This window comes from Macaca nemestrina, chromosome 10 (assembly GCF_043159975.1).
Source record: "Macaca nemestrina isolate mMacNem1 chromosome 10, mMacNem.hap1, whole genome shotgun sequence".
Taxonomy (NCBI): Eukaryota; Metazoa; Chordata; class Mammalia; order Primates; family Cercopithecidae; genus Macaca; species Macaca nemestrina.
The window spans coordinates 87,385,138-87,401,964 of record NC_092134.1 but is presented as its reverse complement, the minus strand read 5'-3'; the positions used below and the strand labels follow the sequence as shown (position 1 = coordinate 87,401,964).

The following is a 16,827-nucleotide window of genomic DNA, read 5'->3' as shown; positions in this document are numbered from 1 at the left end:
ACAGATGGTAGTCTGTCTACTACAATTCAGCCTTGGGCTAATTGACATTCAGAGGGGATATTTTAGCCTCAAATTCTGCTCAGTTCCTGTATTTGGTGTGAAACTTTCCACTTTCTCTGGAAAGCAGTCCTTAACTTAGAAGGAATTGTTGGTCTAGAGCTGAAGATAAGGCAATTTAAAAGTTCAACAAAACTCTAACTGGGAGAAAAAGGGGAATTTATGTGCCTGGTTAGGATATGGATTAGTGCTTCTTATCACCCACCTAAAAGTACATGAAGGAGAGAAAATGAGTCACAGGAATCATTGAATCAAGTAAACTTTACCTGTAATTTCCCAATTAATCCCCAAAATGGATTATTTTCAGAACAAAGTCTTCCTTTTATGCTTTTAAAATGTGAAATGAAAAAAGGATGAGACATAGAATAAAAGATGAAATAGTATAGACCAATGAAAGTAGGGCAAAGCACATCTCTTCATCTGTAGCAGAGGTTCTCAACCTATGTGCCAGAATTATCTAGGGAGCTTCTTGCGTATGCAGATTCGTGGCCCTATCCTATGATTTAATAGGTCTGAGGAGGATTCAGGAATTTACATTTTTGTCAGAGACACCCAACTATTCTGATTCAGGTGATCCACAGGCCATGTTTTGAAAGACACTGAGCTATACTAGTATAGATTAATATCTGTACATGCTGGTGTAACAGGCTGGATTTCCTCAGGGAGTGGAACGTCATAAAGGGTTGGGCAGACAAGCCTGAACAGAGAATCTCTGGAACTCATCTTTCGTCTAGGACTTACATATTGTCTCATTCCTTCTAGATTATATAAGCTACATTCAGGAAAAGGTGGGAGCAAAAACACTCTCTACACACACATGTACACACACACACACACACCCCCCTCTGATTTCTGTATTCCTGAATATCTTAGGCAAACACACATTGAGTTGTGTATCTTATCATTAGCAAAAGCTTTCTCTAGTCATGTCAGTGAATAAACCCTAGTACTTTATTACCTATTACTTTCTCCACATTTGGACCTTGCAGAACTCTCCAAATTTCAACCAGCATGAAAAAGGATCTTCTTAGCTGAGCCTTACACTGCTCCAAGATTGGAAAGATCTGCTGGCCTTTTTTCCCTTTCTCTAAACCTACCTCTACCTCGGCTAGACTCTCCTATCCAGACCTATCCTGGTAGAATCTCTATATAAGGTCTGACCTGGTCCTTGATCCCATTTTATCTGAAATAAGCAGGATACAAACAGACTTAGATTCCTCCTCCATACCAGCAGGATTTAATAATATTTAATTTACCTTCCATCCCTTCAACAATATTTTTGTGCCTACTCAATATTTGAGTGCCTACTATGTGCCAGGAACTGTTCCAGGAACTTGGGATATATCAGTGAACAAAGCAGAAGGATCCCCCATCCCCTTGTAGAGCTTATATTTCAGCAGACGAGATAGACAACAAACAATATTTATAATTAAGGTGGCTTACCATTTTCTCTGAGAAAATGACAAAATAGAGCTAAGGATATGTATGTGTGTGTGTGTGTGTCTCTGTATGCATAAGTTGCATTATTACATAGAATGGTCAGGGTAAGTCTTATTGAGAAAGTGAGAGCTGTGTAAGGATTAAAAGGATAAGAGGAAGTAGCCAGATGATATTTGTGGAAAGAGCATTCTATTCTATGCTGGGTGCAGTGACTCACACCTTTAATCCCAGCACTTTGGGAGGCTGACACTGGGGGATCACTTCAGCCCAGGAGTTAGAGACCAGCTTGGGCAACATAGCAAGGCCTGTCTCTACAAAACATTTAAAAAACAGCTGGGTATGTTGGTGGATGCCTATAGTCCCAGCTATTTGGGAGGCTAAAGTGGGAGGATTATTTGAGCCCACTTGATTGAGGCGGCAGTGATCTGTGATCATGCCACTGCACTGCAGCCTGGGTGACGGAGCAAGACTCTGTCTCAAAACACACATGTACACCACACACACACACACACACACACACACACACACACACACACCAAAAAGCATTCTACCCAGAGAGATAAGTTACAAAAAAGTCTCTATGGCAGATGTATGCCTGGCATGTTTAAAGAACAGCCAAGAAGCCAGTGTAACTGGAACCAATTGAGCAAGGAGGATAATAGGAGACAAAAAAAAGGTGGCACTGGTGGGGAAAGTCAAGAATAACTACAACTTTTTGTCTGCTACTAGAAGATTGGAGTTGGCATTAGTTGTGATAGGGAGGGCTATGGATGGAACTAGTTTAGGGAACAGGGAAATCAAGAGGCTTGTTTTGGAAATATCAGACATTCATATGAAGACGTTGAGTAGGCACTTGGGCATATGAGCTTGGAGTTCAACAGATTCATAACAATGGCAATCATTAGCATATAGAATTTATTAAAGGACATGGGATTGCTTGAGGTTATCAAAATGTAGATGAAAAAGAGGTCCAAGTCTGAGCCCTGGGGCACTACAACATTAAGAGGATGAATTAAGAGAAGCAAACAGCAAAAGAAAGAAGAAGCAACCCAAGAGGTATGACAAAAACCAAGAAGGTGGTACGTTTGGAGAGTATTATGGAAGAGGGAGAGCATCAAAAGCTGCTGATATGTCAAGGCCCAAGTTTGAGCGTTATAGTTAATAACATGGAATGGGTTCAAATGAAAACAGTAAACATAGATAACTCTTTCTAGGAATCTTGCTGCCAATGGAAAAGAAGAGAAATGGGACAGTAGGGAATAAGAGAGATGTTGTTATTGTTGTTGTTTAAATGAGAGAAATATAAATGCTAATATGACTGATGACAATGATCAGAGAGAGAGAGAGAGAAGAAGGGAGAGAGAGAAGATTGTTGCTGTGGAGAGACAAAGGAAAATTGCTAGAGCAATGTCCTTGATTTGATAAGAGGGGTTGGAGTTCAGTCCACAAGTGTGGAGACTAGCTTTATATAGAGTACAAATAGATTATCTGTGGTACCAGAGAGAAAAGCTGAGTATGTGGGAGATGAGGCTGCTTGTTAGGTACATGAGATGGCGTGAGTTGGGGAGGTTGTCTTCTGATTGCTTCAATTTTCTCAGGAAAGTAGGAAATAAAATCATCTGTTAAGAGTGACGATGGGATGAAATTTGGGGGTTTAAGAAAAGAGAAGAAGGTATGAAATAGAGAGTAAGGGAATTAATGAACTTGACATATGTGGTATCATTACCTGTAGCCATTAGGGGCACAGTGATAGTTCCTGGTCATAAATTTTAACTACAACTCATTAGGAGGTTGTAGTTTTTCTCCAGCCATATTTGGATGCACAGGAGCAGGCACAGAGTATCTGAAAACTGGAGTTAACCCAAGGAGGAAAGAAAAGACACTTTCAAGAGGAGTTAAAATGGAAGAGAATCTAATGAAGGGACAATTCTTGAAGGTAAGGAGTGTGATATGGGGATCCCACAAGGATGATGAAACACTCCAGGGTTAGCAACAGCAGGGAGACATTCCACCACAAGGCCAAAAGGGCAAGAGCAGTTATCAGAACCCTGTAGGAGAAAGGTCCCTCATTCAGATCTGTGGCCTTAAAGAAACTCAGCCATTGCGAAACTTCAGCCTGACTGTGAAGAGCAGAAGATCAATACCTCTACCTCTCTTTCTCTTGCCCTCCATGCTCCTAGTGGTGCCTCTCATTGGCTGAACCTAACTAATAGCTAAAGGAGGGAGAATCTTGTTAAGACATCTATAAAAGGCAGCCTCCTAGGGCACAGAGCAAAGAAGGATAGAGAGAGAATCTAGAGGAGTGAACAGAGAAGAACATCCAGTCTGACAAGAGTTGTGCTTTTGCCAAATGAGTACAATGAAGTGAAAGAGGGGCAAGGGAATTATATGCAAGTATGCAAGAGAGTGATTAGAGGCATACCTCGGGGGTATCGTGGGTTCGGTTCCAGACCACCACAATAAAGCAAATATCACAGTAAATGAGTCATATGAATTTTTTTGTTTTTCAGTGCATGTAAAAGCTTACGCTATACTGTAGTATAGGAAGTGTGTAATATTATTATGTCTTAAAAATGTGCATACCTTAATTGAAAATTACTTTATTGGTAAAAAATAATGCTAGCAATCATCTTAGCTAGTTGTAATCTTTTTGCTGGTAGAAGATTTTGCCTCAACCTTGACGGCTGCTGACTTATTAGCATGGTCGTTGATGAAGATCAGGGTGGCTGTGGCAATGTCTTAAAATAAGACGAAAATAAGGTTTGCCTCACTGATTGACTCTTCCTTTCAGAAAAAAATTCTCTGTAGCATGTGATGGTGTTTGATAACATTTTCCCCACCATAGAACTTCCAAAATTGGAGTTAATATTCTCAAACCCTGCCACTGCTTTATCAATTAAGTTCATGAAATACTCCAAATTCTTTGTCGTCATTTCAGCTATGTTCAGGGCACCTTCACCAGGAATAGATTCTATATCGAGAAACCACTTCCTTGCACATCCATATGAAGCACCTCCTCATCTGTTCGAATTTTATCATGAGGTTGCAGCAATTTAGTCACACCTTCAGGCTCCACTTCTCTTACTTTTCCACCACATCTGCAGTTACTTCCTTCATTGAAGTCTTAAGCCCCCCAAAGCCATCCATGAAGGTTGTAATCAACTTCTTCCAAACTCCTGCTAATGTTATTATTTTAACTTCCTCCCATGAATCACCAATGTTATAAATGACATCTAGAATGGTGCATCCTTTCCAGAAGGTTTTCAATTTACTTTGCCCAGATGTATCCATGGAATCACTATCTATGGAAGCTATAGTTTTATGAAATGTATTTCTTAAATCAGAAGACTTGAAAGTCAAAATGACTTCTTGATCCATGGGCTGCAGAATGGATGGTGTGTTAGCAACATGAAAACAACAACATTTATCTCCTTGTACATCTCCCTCAGAGCTCTTGAGTAACCAGGTGCTGTGGCAATAAACAGTACTATTTTGAAAGGAGTCTTCATTTAAACAGTAGGTCTCAACAGTGGGCTAAAAAATAATCAGTAAACCAAGCTGTAAACAAAAGTGCTGTCATTCAGGCTTTGTTGTTCCATTTATAGAGCATAGGAAGAGTAGATTCAGCATAATTCTTAAGGGCCCTCAGATTTTCAGAACGGTCAATGAACATTGCCTTCAACTTAAAGTCACCAGCTGCATTAGCCTCTAACAAGAGAGTCGGCCTGTCCTTTGAAGCTTTGAAGTCAGGCATTGACTCCTCCTCTCTAGCTATGAACGTCTCAGATGGCATCTTCTTCCAATAGAAGGCTGTTTGGTCAACACTGCAAATGGGTTTTTAGTGTAGCCACTTTCATCAATGATCTTAACTAGATCTTCTGGACAACTTGCTGCAGCTTCTCCATCAGCAGTTGCTGTTTCACCTTGCTCTTTTATTGTAGGGAGATGGCTTTTTCCCTTAAACCTCGTGAACCAACCTCTGATACCTTCAGACTTTTCTTCTACTTCTTCCTCACCTATCTCAGCCCTCATAGAATTGAAGAGAGTTGGGGCTTTTCTCTGGATTAGGCTTTGGCTTAAGAGAATGTGATGACTGGTTTGATCTATCCAGACCACTAAAACTGTCTATCAGCAATGAGGCTGTTCCACTTTCTTATCATTGGTGTGTTCACTGGAGTAGCACTTTAAATTTCCTTCAAGAACTATTCCTTTGCATTCACAACTTGGCTGACTGTTCAGTGCAAGAAGGCTAGCTTTCAGCCTATCTTGGCTGTCAGCATGCCTTCCTCACCGAGCTTAATCAATTCTAACTGGGTTGAAGGGAGAGACACACAACTCTTCTTTTGACTTGAGCACTTAGAGGTTGGGTTACTAATTGGCCTAATTTCAATATTGTTGGGTCTCAGGGAAGAGGGAGGCCTGAGGAGAGGGAGAGAAATGGGAACAGCTAGTTGGTAGAACAGTCAAAACATACACATTAATCAATTAAGTACACTGTCTCATAAGGGTGCAGTTTGCGGTGTCCCAAAACAATTACAATAGTAACATTAAAGATCAGTAACCAGAGATCATGGTAACAGATGTAATAATATTGGAAAAGTACAAGAATTACCAAAATGTGACAGAGACACTAAGTGAACACATGCTTTTGAAAAAATGGTGCTGATAGCCTTGCTCAAGGCAGAGTTGCCAAAAATCTTCAATACGTAAAAAATGCACTATCTGCTAAGTGCAATAAAAGGAAGTGTAATAAAACAAGATACTCTTGTATAATAATTGTTTGTGGAATTTAAGCTGGATAAAGAAGTAAAAAGGGCATAAAAAGTGTAACGGGCAGTGAGAATGCAGTGAACGTGTCATCTGGTAAAAATGAATGAGAACTGGCATTCAGGTAACAGAAAGAATAAGCTATGCAGATGGGAAGTGGTGGTCAGAAAGTAGGATATATGGAACTGAGATTATGGAGGAGTTGCAATTGTTGGTGTTGACAAGGTCTAGATATTATACGCAAGTGAGTGACTAGCATGGAGTACAAAGTCACTGAAGGAGAGGAGGTCAAGGAACTAAGAGGCCAGACCCAGGGTCTGATGGCGTACTGGCAGCCTTTGTGTCCAGAGTTTCTCCCAGACCACCTTGTTATCAGATCCTGCTATTGCTGTACCTGTTTGCTGCCTCAGCTGGTGGCACTGGCTTTTGCCTCAGCCTCGGTTTCTAAGTTCCAATCAGTACCTTGTTGACTACTCTCATCCCTTCTAGGACTGGAGACTTGCCCTGAGGTTCAGTATGGTTGACTGTGGACCCTCTGTCTTTGGAAAAGTTTCCTTGCCAATGCTTATGGTCATCCTGACCTAGGAGTTGCTTCTGACTTTCTGTTGCAGTTTCATCACTACAAGGAACCTAGCCACTTTCCTTTGAAATCAGTACCTCTAACAGAAGGCCATCACCCCTGAAGCTGGTATGACAGTCCCTATGGGCCTCCTGAACCTCCCCTCCACTGACAGCTGGATGGCCTACCCCCAAGAACCAATCCTCATGCTGAATCTCTTTCCCTTCCCATCTGCTCTTGCTGCTGAGGCCATTATGGCTTGAATTAGGGGGCTGAGTTATAAAAATACTACTGAAGGGGATCTATAAATGGACACAGCAAAGTGACAGGTGCTAGTCACATAATAGTCTTTTTAACCACATTGTGTGATGTAAAGTAATCCTATGTCCAACTCCAAATCCTGCATTCTTAGAGTTTCTTCTCATAAATATTTGTAACATACCATTTTGGTTCATAGATAAAACCTAAATACTCTGTTAATTTTTATTTATTTATTTATTTATTTATTTATTTATTTATTTATTTATTTGAGACAGAGTCTTGCTCTGTCACCCAGGCTGGAGTGCAGTGGTGTGATCTCCGCTAACTGGCTCACTGCAATCTCCGCCTCCTGGGTTCAAGCTATTCTTGTGCCTCGGCCTCCCAAATAGTTGGGATTACAGGCATGTGCCACTATGCCTGGCTAATTTTTGTACTTTTTAGTAGAGACCACGTTTTGCCACATTGTCCAGACTGGTCTCAGACTCCTGACTTCAAGTGATCCACCTGCCTTGGCCTCCTAAAGTGCTGGGATTGCAAACGTGAGCCACTACACCCGGCCTTCTGTTAAACTTTCTTGCAAGGGAAAATCACTTGAGTTATATATAAAGCACATAATATAAAGCAGACCTAGCTTTTCAAACTTGCTGTAAGTGTTTAGAGCTGGAATAATGGCAAATTTTAAAGGAAAAAAGAATGTCAGTGATAAGTTGACAAGGTTGGAAATAAGTAAGATGCTTCTTCTATCTGGCATAATAACATAAAGGATCTAGAGTCTGCTGGTAATCGGTTAGAAATGGAGAAGGAGAAAAATATTCAGTTTATAATTGTGACAAAAATGACACAATTCTCAGGAATAAATCTTAAAAGAAAGGCATAGTATCTATATGAAGCAGACTAAATTCCTTCTGAAAGATACAAAATAGTATCTACATAAATTGAGAGACATGCCATGTTTTAGATGGGAAGAAGACTCAATATAAGAAAAATGTCTCTTTTTCCCAAATAAACAAGGTTAATTTATTTCCATGTCTAGCTGCATCCAAACAGGCTTTAAAAGCTTGCACAAAATTATTTTAGCACCAAGAAAGAAGATTATATATTTAAAAGTGACCAATAATTTTTTAAAAGAAGGGTTGAGAGAGCTTTGCTATATCAATTATTGAAACATAATATGAAATGACTGTAATCTAGACAGTGTTAGCACAGGACTAGAAAGATTAGTAAGAAGGCTAGAAGAGGAAGCCAAGAAACAAATCAAAATATACTTGAAGACTTCATTAACAAACAGGCAAAGAGTGGCTTATATAATAAATGGTGCTGACTCAATTATCCATCCATCTATAAGAAAAGTTATGCCCTCACCTCATATACATACAAAAATACTGTTCAGATGGCTTGAAGATCTTAAATATTATAAACAAGATAATAAACTCATTAGATTAAATTTTAGGAAGATATTCTTATTACTTGATACTAAGAATTTCTTTACGAAAACAAGAAATACAGAAAACCCCAAACCCTAAAATAAGGATAGATAAATTTGACTACGTGAAAACATAAAATAAAAGGATGCAAGAGATATTACAAAGTCTAAAACCAAACACAGTAGACTGGGAAAAAAATATTTCGTAACACAAATCATAAACAAATGTTCTTGCCAGGAATGGTGGTATGTGCCTGTGGTCCCAGCTACTCAGGAGGCTGAGGCAAGAGGATCGCTTGAGCCCAGGAGCTTGAGGCTGCAGTGAGTTACGATTGCTCCACCGCACATCAACCTGGGTGACAGAGTGAGACCCTGTCTCAAAAAACAAAAATTCAAACAAACAACAAGAAAAAAGTGTTCCTTTGTTCCTCTTATATAAACTGAGTTTAAAATAAAAAAGACAACCGTGCTAAACCATGGATGAAGAACATGAAGAGATATTTCACAGGAAAGGAAATGAGAATTGCCAGTAAACACATGAAGCAATGATCAGTCATGGTTTACACTTTTAAAATAAAATGAAAACAAGATTCCATGTTTTTGTCATCACTAAGCAAAACTTTAAAAGCGTCTCAGCATTTAGTGTTGGTGAGGGTGCAAGAAAAGGGGCAAATATTTATTATTTGTGTATTTGTGGATTATTACTAATAGTTTTAAAAAGTAATTTGATAATTTCTATTAATGTTAAATAAGCACAGACCTTTTGAATACCAAAAACAGTCTCACTTTTAGGATTTTATGAGTTACTTTGGGATATTTAGAGAAACAATGCAGCAATTTACAAGCACCTATGGTTAGGATATTTGTTGCGGCACTGTGTGTACTGGTTAAAACTATAAAAATCTGTATGTCTCTCAATAGAGGAGAGATTAAAAAAAATTATATCCCTGGTTTATCCATACCAGGGAATGCTATGCAAGTATTCCTAGAGTGAATTAAATCTGTAGGTACTGTTTCAGAGGTATATCCAAAATCTATTAAGTGGGAAAAGAATCAGATAATTTACTTATGCTTAAACATGATGTGTACCATTCTAACTTGTTGCTGTTGTTTTAATTAATGTCATTTACTTCTCACAGCGATTTTATGGAAAGCTTCTCTTATTATTTCCGTTTTACAAAGGCAAAACCAGGCATCAAATAACATGTCTAAGATTGCCAATCCAATAAATTTGAATCCAACCAGTCTGACTTTAGAATCCATTTGTGTAACCACTACCCTGAAAATCATATTATTGATATTTAGTATCAGTCTAATATTCTAATGACAAACCAAACAAATCCAGCCCTACATCTATGTGTCTTTAGGTAGATATGTATTGCTGTGTGAGCAGTGGGGAAAAGGGTATTAATTTTGATTGTTTCAGTGGGTGGGATAATAAGAGAGAAGATTATTGGTCATTTCTTAATATATCTCTGTAATATTTGACATCTTGCAAGGAGGAACCTATAATTTTTGAAACCCTGGGAAGAAATATATTTTTAAATTAAATTAAACAATTGTAAAGAGAAAAGAAAAATAAATCTGGAAACATGATGTTGAATCCTGTGTCTAATTATTCCACTTTAAAGATGAAATGTGACTTAGTGTAAACTCTTTCTTGTATTTATTCACTCAAATATTTATTTGAACATCTACCCTGTTTCAGGTGCTGAGAGATAGCAGTGAACAAAATAAACCCTTTCCTCACAGAGTTTACATTCTAGATAGGCATAGACCATAAACAAATAACTAAGCAAACTAAAGCATTTCAGATGAAGACCAGAGTTGACTAAAAAAATAATAATAATAAAGCAAGAGAAAGGATATAGGGAGTAGGGAGTGAAGTATGCGTGGGCTGGGTAGGTAAGTTGTTATTTGTTATGAAATACTCTGAGAGTGTCTTAGTGAGAAGGTAACATCTGAGAAGAGACCTGAGGGCAGTGAGAATAAATTATACATAAATAAGCATGAGAAGAGGATGACAGCAGAGGGAACAGCAAGTGCACAGGCCCTGAGGTCAGAGTCTGCTTGGCATGTTCCAGGAACGAGGCCAGTTTGGGTGATGGTGGCCGGGGTGGGGGGTTTCAGGGTGTGGGAGGAAGAGATCACGGGAAGACCATCTGGGGAAAAGCTTCAGTTTTTTCTCTGAGTGATATGGGAAGTCGTGGAGCCATGGAGGAATTGTACAATCACATGATATGACTTACTGACCTACTACTGGAAGAATTGATTATTTAGTTGGTCATTTCAAATGTGAAGGTAGTAAAGTATTTGCCATTCATTCCACACAGCACACACAAACAATGCAGTGAGTGTCCCCTGAGAGCATTATTTGAAAAGAGGATGTGGTCTGCAAGAGTTTTCAGAGAAGTCTGAGAGGGGAACTATGGGGTATTCCTGAGAACAGTTTGGAAATCCCATGCTAGGTCCCAGGTGAACAGACACTGCAGACAGAATATGCTGTTTACATGGTTTACGTGGTTATGTCATTCAGAGAAAGAACCTTGGGATATTGGTAGGGGAATTTTATTCCAAAAGGAGCATTTTCTATATGTTTGATGTTGAACAAGGGGAAGAAGGTCCAAAGGACTTAGCTAAGGCCGGCACCAACCCCACACTAAAAAACAAACAAACAAACAAACAAAACCCATAATCAGGATTTTTTTTTAAAAGAAAGCTCAAAACAATAAGGGGAAAATGATCATTTTAAATATAACCTATAGGTACTGTGGACTGAGGCACATTTAACGTCTTAGGTTGGGTTTCCCAGAAGCAAATCCCAAGACAGAATGTATGTGAAAGTGATTTATTAGGAAGTGTTCCCAAGAGGAATTCACAGAGGGTCAGGGAATGAGGCTGGGAAGGGAAGGAGCCATGCAAGGAAGGATGCAGTATCCAGCAAAGCCGAAAGGGAAACTGGCTCCATCTCACGGGGGAGCAGTGCAGACACGCAAACACATCTCCACACCGTCCCCATCAGTGGCGGGGCTGCTGTGCCATTTACGCCTGTCAGTCACCGGTTAAGTAAGGGGGGAAATGCTAAATACCCGGCACGTACATCACAGAGTGGGCTCCACTGAAAATCTCTTAGGGAACAGATCCAGGAATAAGGACATCGTTTGACTGTCAAAAGGGTCTTTGAAAACTCTGAATGGAAAGTAGATTTTCCTTCATGCTGTTCCAAACCATCCGAATTCCACAGGAAAATAAACCTTTACCTCAAATAAAAACTTTGATGTTTGAAAAGTAAAAGCGAGCGGCTTCCCCAGGCAGAAAGGTATGCTTCTAAACTACTTAGAAGAGCTATCCTTTCAAAAGGTAGGGATGATATATAACACTTTTTCTAATGCCCAATTTCCAAGTGCTGCGCTGTTCATACAAATCTAGTTTGCTTCCAGTGTGACTGACTGAAGAAAAAGTCACCAACTGGTGGTGGTAGGGGGCCTGTGCTGCTCTCAGACACTTTTTGTTTGGCCTGCCTGTTGTTTTCAAAAATTGGAATTGCAATGTTTATCTTCATATAAGACATGTTTTGCCCATCAAGAATATATCAAAAAATTACTCTATGTCCAGGGTACCCATATCATGAACAAAATAAAAAGCTGATGATCAAAGATAATAAATCCCATGGGGGCAGCAAGTATGACAACATCAAATATCACAACAGAGATGAGAATTTCACATCCTGTGAATAGTATTCTTTTTTTCCTTTTTTTAAGAGACAGAGTCTCGCTCTGTCACCCAAGCTGGAGTGCAGTGATGTGAATACAGCTCACTGCAACTTCAACCTCCTGGGCTCAAGCCATCTTCCCGCCTTGGCCTCCGGTGTAGCTCGGACCACAGGTGCATACCACCATGCCAGGCTAATTAACAAATATATTGTTTTGTAGGGGCAGGGTCTCAATTTGTTGCCCAGGCAGGTCTCAAACTCCTGGGCTCAAGCGATCCTCCTGCCGATATTACAAGCATGAGCCACTGTGCGTGGCTGATAGTATTCTTAACAAAAATGATATGACAAAGGCCACACACAGGCAATCTGAAGTAGGATGGTAAAACTGGTTCAAAGAACATTTTGAGGCCCAGTGTGGTGGTTTGCACCTGTAATTCCAGCACTTTGGGAGACAGAGGCAGAAGGATTGCTTGTTCTTATACCTTCTTGTAAGTTAGTAAGACCCCATCCTTACAAAAAAAAAAAAAAAAATTAGCCAGGTGTGGTAGTGGTGTCTGTTGTCCCAACTACTGAAGAGGCTGAGGTGGAAGGATAACTTGAGCCCGGAAAGTCAGGGCTACAGTTAGCTGTGTTCTAGCCACTGCACTCCAGCCTGGGTGACAGTGAGACCCTGTCTCAAAGAAGAAAAACCTCAGAGTATTTTGAAGAACTGGATGTTTACAGGCATATAGAAATAATAGAATAATATAACAAAATTGTCAAATTAGATACAAATCTTTGAGGTTATTTTTCTACTGGGCAGAAATCATTTGCATCTCTACCAGATAAAAATCTGAACAAACAAAAGTACATTCCTCTAGATAATTAAATAATCCTTGGCTAGGACTGGTAAACAATTTCCCAGTTTCATATTATATCCTCTCTTCATCTTAAGTTTGGAGTAATTTTTTAAAATAATTTTTTTAAATTTAACTTTTAAATTCCGGGGTACATGTGCAGGTTTGTTACATAGGTAAAGTTGTGTCATGTGGGTTTGTCGTACAGATTATTTTGACACCCAGCTATTAAGCCATTAGTTATTTTTCCTGATCCTCTATCTCCTCCCACTTTCCACCCTGGAAGATTTTGAAAATATCTCTGACTATACCACTAGAGATTAGGATTTAATTGGTCTGAGGTAGGGCCCTAGCATAATTATTTTTTAAAGCTGTCCTAAATTCATGAATTTCATAAAAACTACCACTATCATTTTGAAACTGGCTATGAGGAAACAAACTGGAGTTGAAAAGGAATTTACCAATTAATATTTTCTGATGCATATGGTAAAATATCATCTCTAGTTTCTATCTGTGGTAGGGAGCTGGGCTAACTGGGAGCCTGAATATGGAAAACAGGACTGGGGCTGGGTTTAGTTGGGGGAAGTATAAATATTAAGGACTGTTGAAGAGCTTATTGAAAAAAGAGAAGTGGTGAAGAAACAGTTAGGAGGACTACAGAAACATAAAAGAAGAGAGGCTGGAATATGAACTGAGGTAAAGAGACAAGATGAGAATCGACATTCTATTGTTCATGTGTTCTTATACTTTCTTGTGAGTTTAGAAAAATTCACGGACACAGAATTGATGGGACAAAAGTAAAGAGCATTTACAATATTCATAGATATTGCCAAATTGCTCTCCAAAAAGCTTGCAACAGTTCACATTCTCACCGACTGCATACACAAATGCCTGTTTCTTACATCCTTACCAGAACTATAACAGCAACCACTTTGGTCTTTGCCAATATGAAAAATAAATAAAAAGGTATCATACAGATATTCTAATTTGCATGTATTTAAGAGTTAGAGTGTTAGATTGAACACATCTCAAGTGTTTATTGTATTTCTTTTTCTGGTAGCTCCTTTTTTATATTTCTACAGCTTATTTTTTTCCTTCTTAGTGATTTTTAGAAGCTCTTGATTTTTTAAGGAGATTAGCTTTATGCTACATAGCCAAGGGCTGCTTAGGGAAACTTGAAGAAGCTTCTAGGTGCTTCTTTGTGAAGACAATTAGTCACTTTTAAACAAGAGAAAAGTCGAATGGCCCTTAAATTCTGAATAGGAGCCAAATTTTCTTGAAAGGGGGATTTTTAAAAAAGGAGACAGTAGGAGCCAAATTTTCTTGAAAAGGGGATTTTTAAAAAAGGAGCTAATCAGGCAAGCATCACTCCAAAGGAAGGATGTGACAGTGTTTCTGTGGTTTAACATGAGTGCCCCAAGTCAGACATTTCTGCACCAAAGATTATTGAGTCAGGCAAAGTTGAAGAGGCACCAGGATGGCTCCTGGGAAAATAATATTGTCTCCTACTCAATTTTTTCCCTTTTGGGTTTTGCTACTTTTTATACTTCACTTGTGGATGAAGATAATCGTGGAAGGAGCAGGAAACAGTCCTAACAGCTCTACAGGGGAACTCACCATGAGGACACCAGGAGTAGAACCTGGAATCAATATCAAGTTTCAACTCCCATGGGTTGGGGGAAAGAGAGAGGCTGGTTTTAACACAGTGTGCGGTTGTAAACAAAAGTCCCTCCTGAGCCAGACAGAATGGAGGCCATGGATTGGGAGCGAGCTGGTGGCAAACTGAGGAGCCATTCCTTGCTTGGGCTCCGAAAGTGACAGCTACCATAGCACTGTGTGGATTGGGGTCAACCTTCCTCTGCTGCTTCAGCCCTCCTTGAGTTGTGGACCTGTGAGGACATGATTGCAGCAGCAGACATAGGTGTAACATTGCACAGGGCCGGTGTTCAACAGGGACATCATGTGACAGTGACAGAAGTGACTGAGGTGGGAAAGAAGCCTGCCGTGAACTGATTACATTCACCAGTTCTCTCTCTGCCTGGAGTTTGGAAGCAGACACCTCTGGGTTCTTGCACCATTTGGAAGTGGGAAAGAAAGAGGTGTTAGGCATCCTGGCAATTTGGCCAGGGGAATACTTTGAATAATTTGAACCTCAAACTAAAGAGGCAGGTCCCATCCATTGCAACATGTGAGTGGCAAATGTTAGTTTTGCATCCCATTTGGATTGTCAGATTTTTTTACTTGTTAGCACTATTATATGTCATACAGAGTTTCAAAATATTTACTGATCAATTAATTCCTCTGTGGCTCCTATGTTTTGTAACAAGAAAGGTCTTCTGCACTCCAAGGTATTATCTATATAAGATATATATATATATACATATTGCAACAGAAAAATTGCGAAGGACTTTGAAATGGGCAAAACACATTATTAGGTGACTGTTCAGTGGAATACCACACGGTCCTTCAAGGTTATCGATAAGGATACCTAAGATATGATGGATAACTATTAGTTACTGAGGTAAATTAACTACAACCTTTTGGTCTTATTATCAAACAGGTTTCTACTTTCTGAAACTTTCCTTAGTCTCTGCTATTAACTACAAGTCAAAATTTGGTTCTTGAGTCTCATGGAAAAAGACTGCGCTTAAAACTTAAAACTATCAAAGTCTATTCAAAGAATAGACTCTTGTGTACAAACCCTGAGCTGATGGTATTTAGACAATTTTCAGTCTGTACCTGTGTAATGAGTATGAATTTACAGGAGTCTTTTCAATGCAGAAGCACATAGCTTTCTGAATGCAGAAATGCTAATCCAAAATTCAGCAAAACAAAATTACAAAGGACAGAATGAGCTGATGAGGAAAATGTTTACTGTGGTTGTATTGATGTTGTTTTAAGGCTATATTTGCTGGATATATAAGGAAGCCATTTCTCTTTCTTCTTAGGCTATCTTCAGTCTACAACAATTCAGTAGACTCTGATTTTGTAAAATGAAACTAAACATTTTGTTTGTTTTTTTTTTTTTGCTTCTCACTGAACTCTCCCCCACCCTGAGTTTAAACACTGTGACTGAGTTACCTTTTTCACAGCAATGTAGTTATTTGCACAGGTTCAACAAGAGTCTTTTGCTTTCCCGGTACATAACTGGACAAAATCGAATGTCACCATGGCCTTACTTGGAAGATTGTTATGTGAGGATGATGGTCATTTAACAGGTATGTCAAACAACTCCAAGGAACAAAGGTTAATTTTACTTCCGTAGCCAATGCCTACAAAACCCTGGCTTAGTACCAACCTCCTAGGGTTGTAACCTATAGCCTAGTACCTAAACTGGTCTATAGGATCCTATTATGAAGGGTGGTGACAAAGAGCACTTCCTGGCAGGTCATGAACCTTAGTAAATTTAAGGGAACTCAAGTCCAGAGGAATTCATCCAAATCTACAGATGGTATAGGTGAATATGGTGGAGTGTGTCAGGCTTGCTTTCCTAGCCCTGAGCTAGCAAATGATGGAGACTTTTCCCCCCTCAACCCACTGCCCCCTTACCCCACAGAGACTTTTAAAAGTGCAGTTCTATGGTTCCAGTAGCTGTTCAATAGTACATAGCTGTAGATTTGCAAAGCAAATTCAAGGAAGCTTATGTGGTTAATTAACACTCTTGCCACACCCATGCAAATAATCAGGCCAAGCCTAATGAGACCATTCTTTTTATGACCAAGAATAATCTTTGAGATTTTTATAGTCACAAAGGGGAAGTTATTAGGGAAAC

General features: G+C 39.3%; 1 pseudogene; it reads right to left on the bottom strand.

Moving 5' to 3' along the window:
- Positions 1 to 4,097: 4,097 nt before the first annotated feature.
- On the bottom strand, positions 4,098 to 15,165 carry LOC139356488 (tigger transposable element-derived protein 1-like; annotated as a pseudogene).
- Positions 15,166 to 16,827: the final 1,662 nt, after the last annotated feature.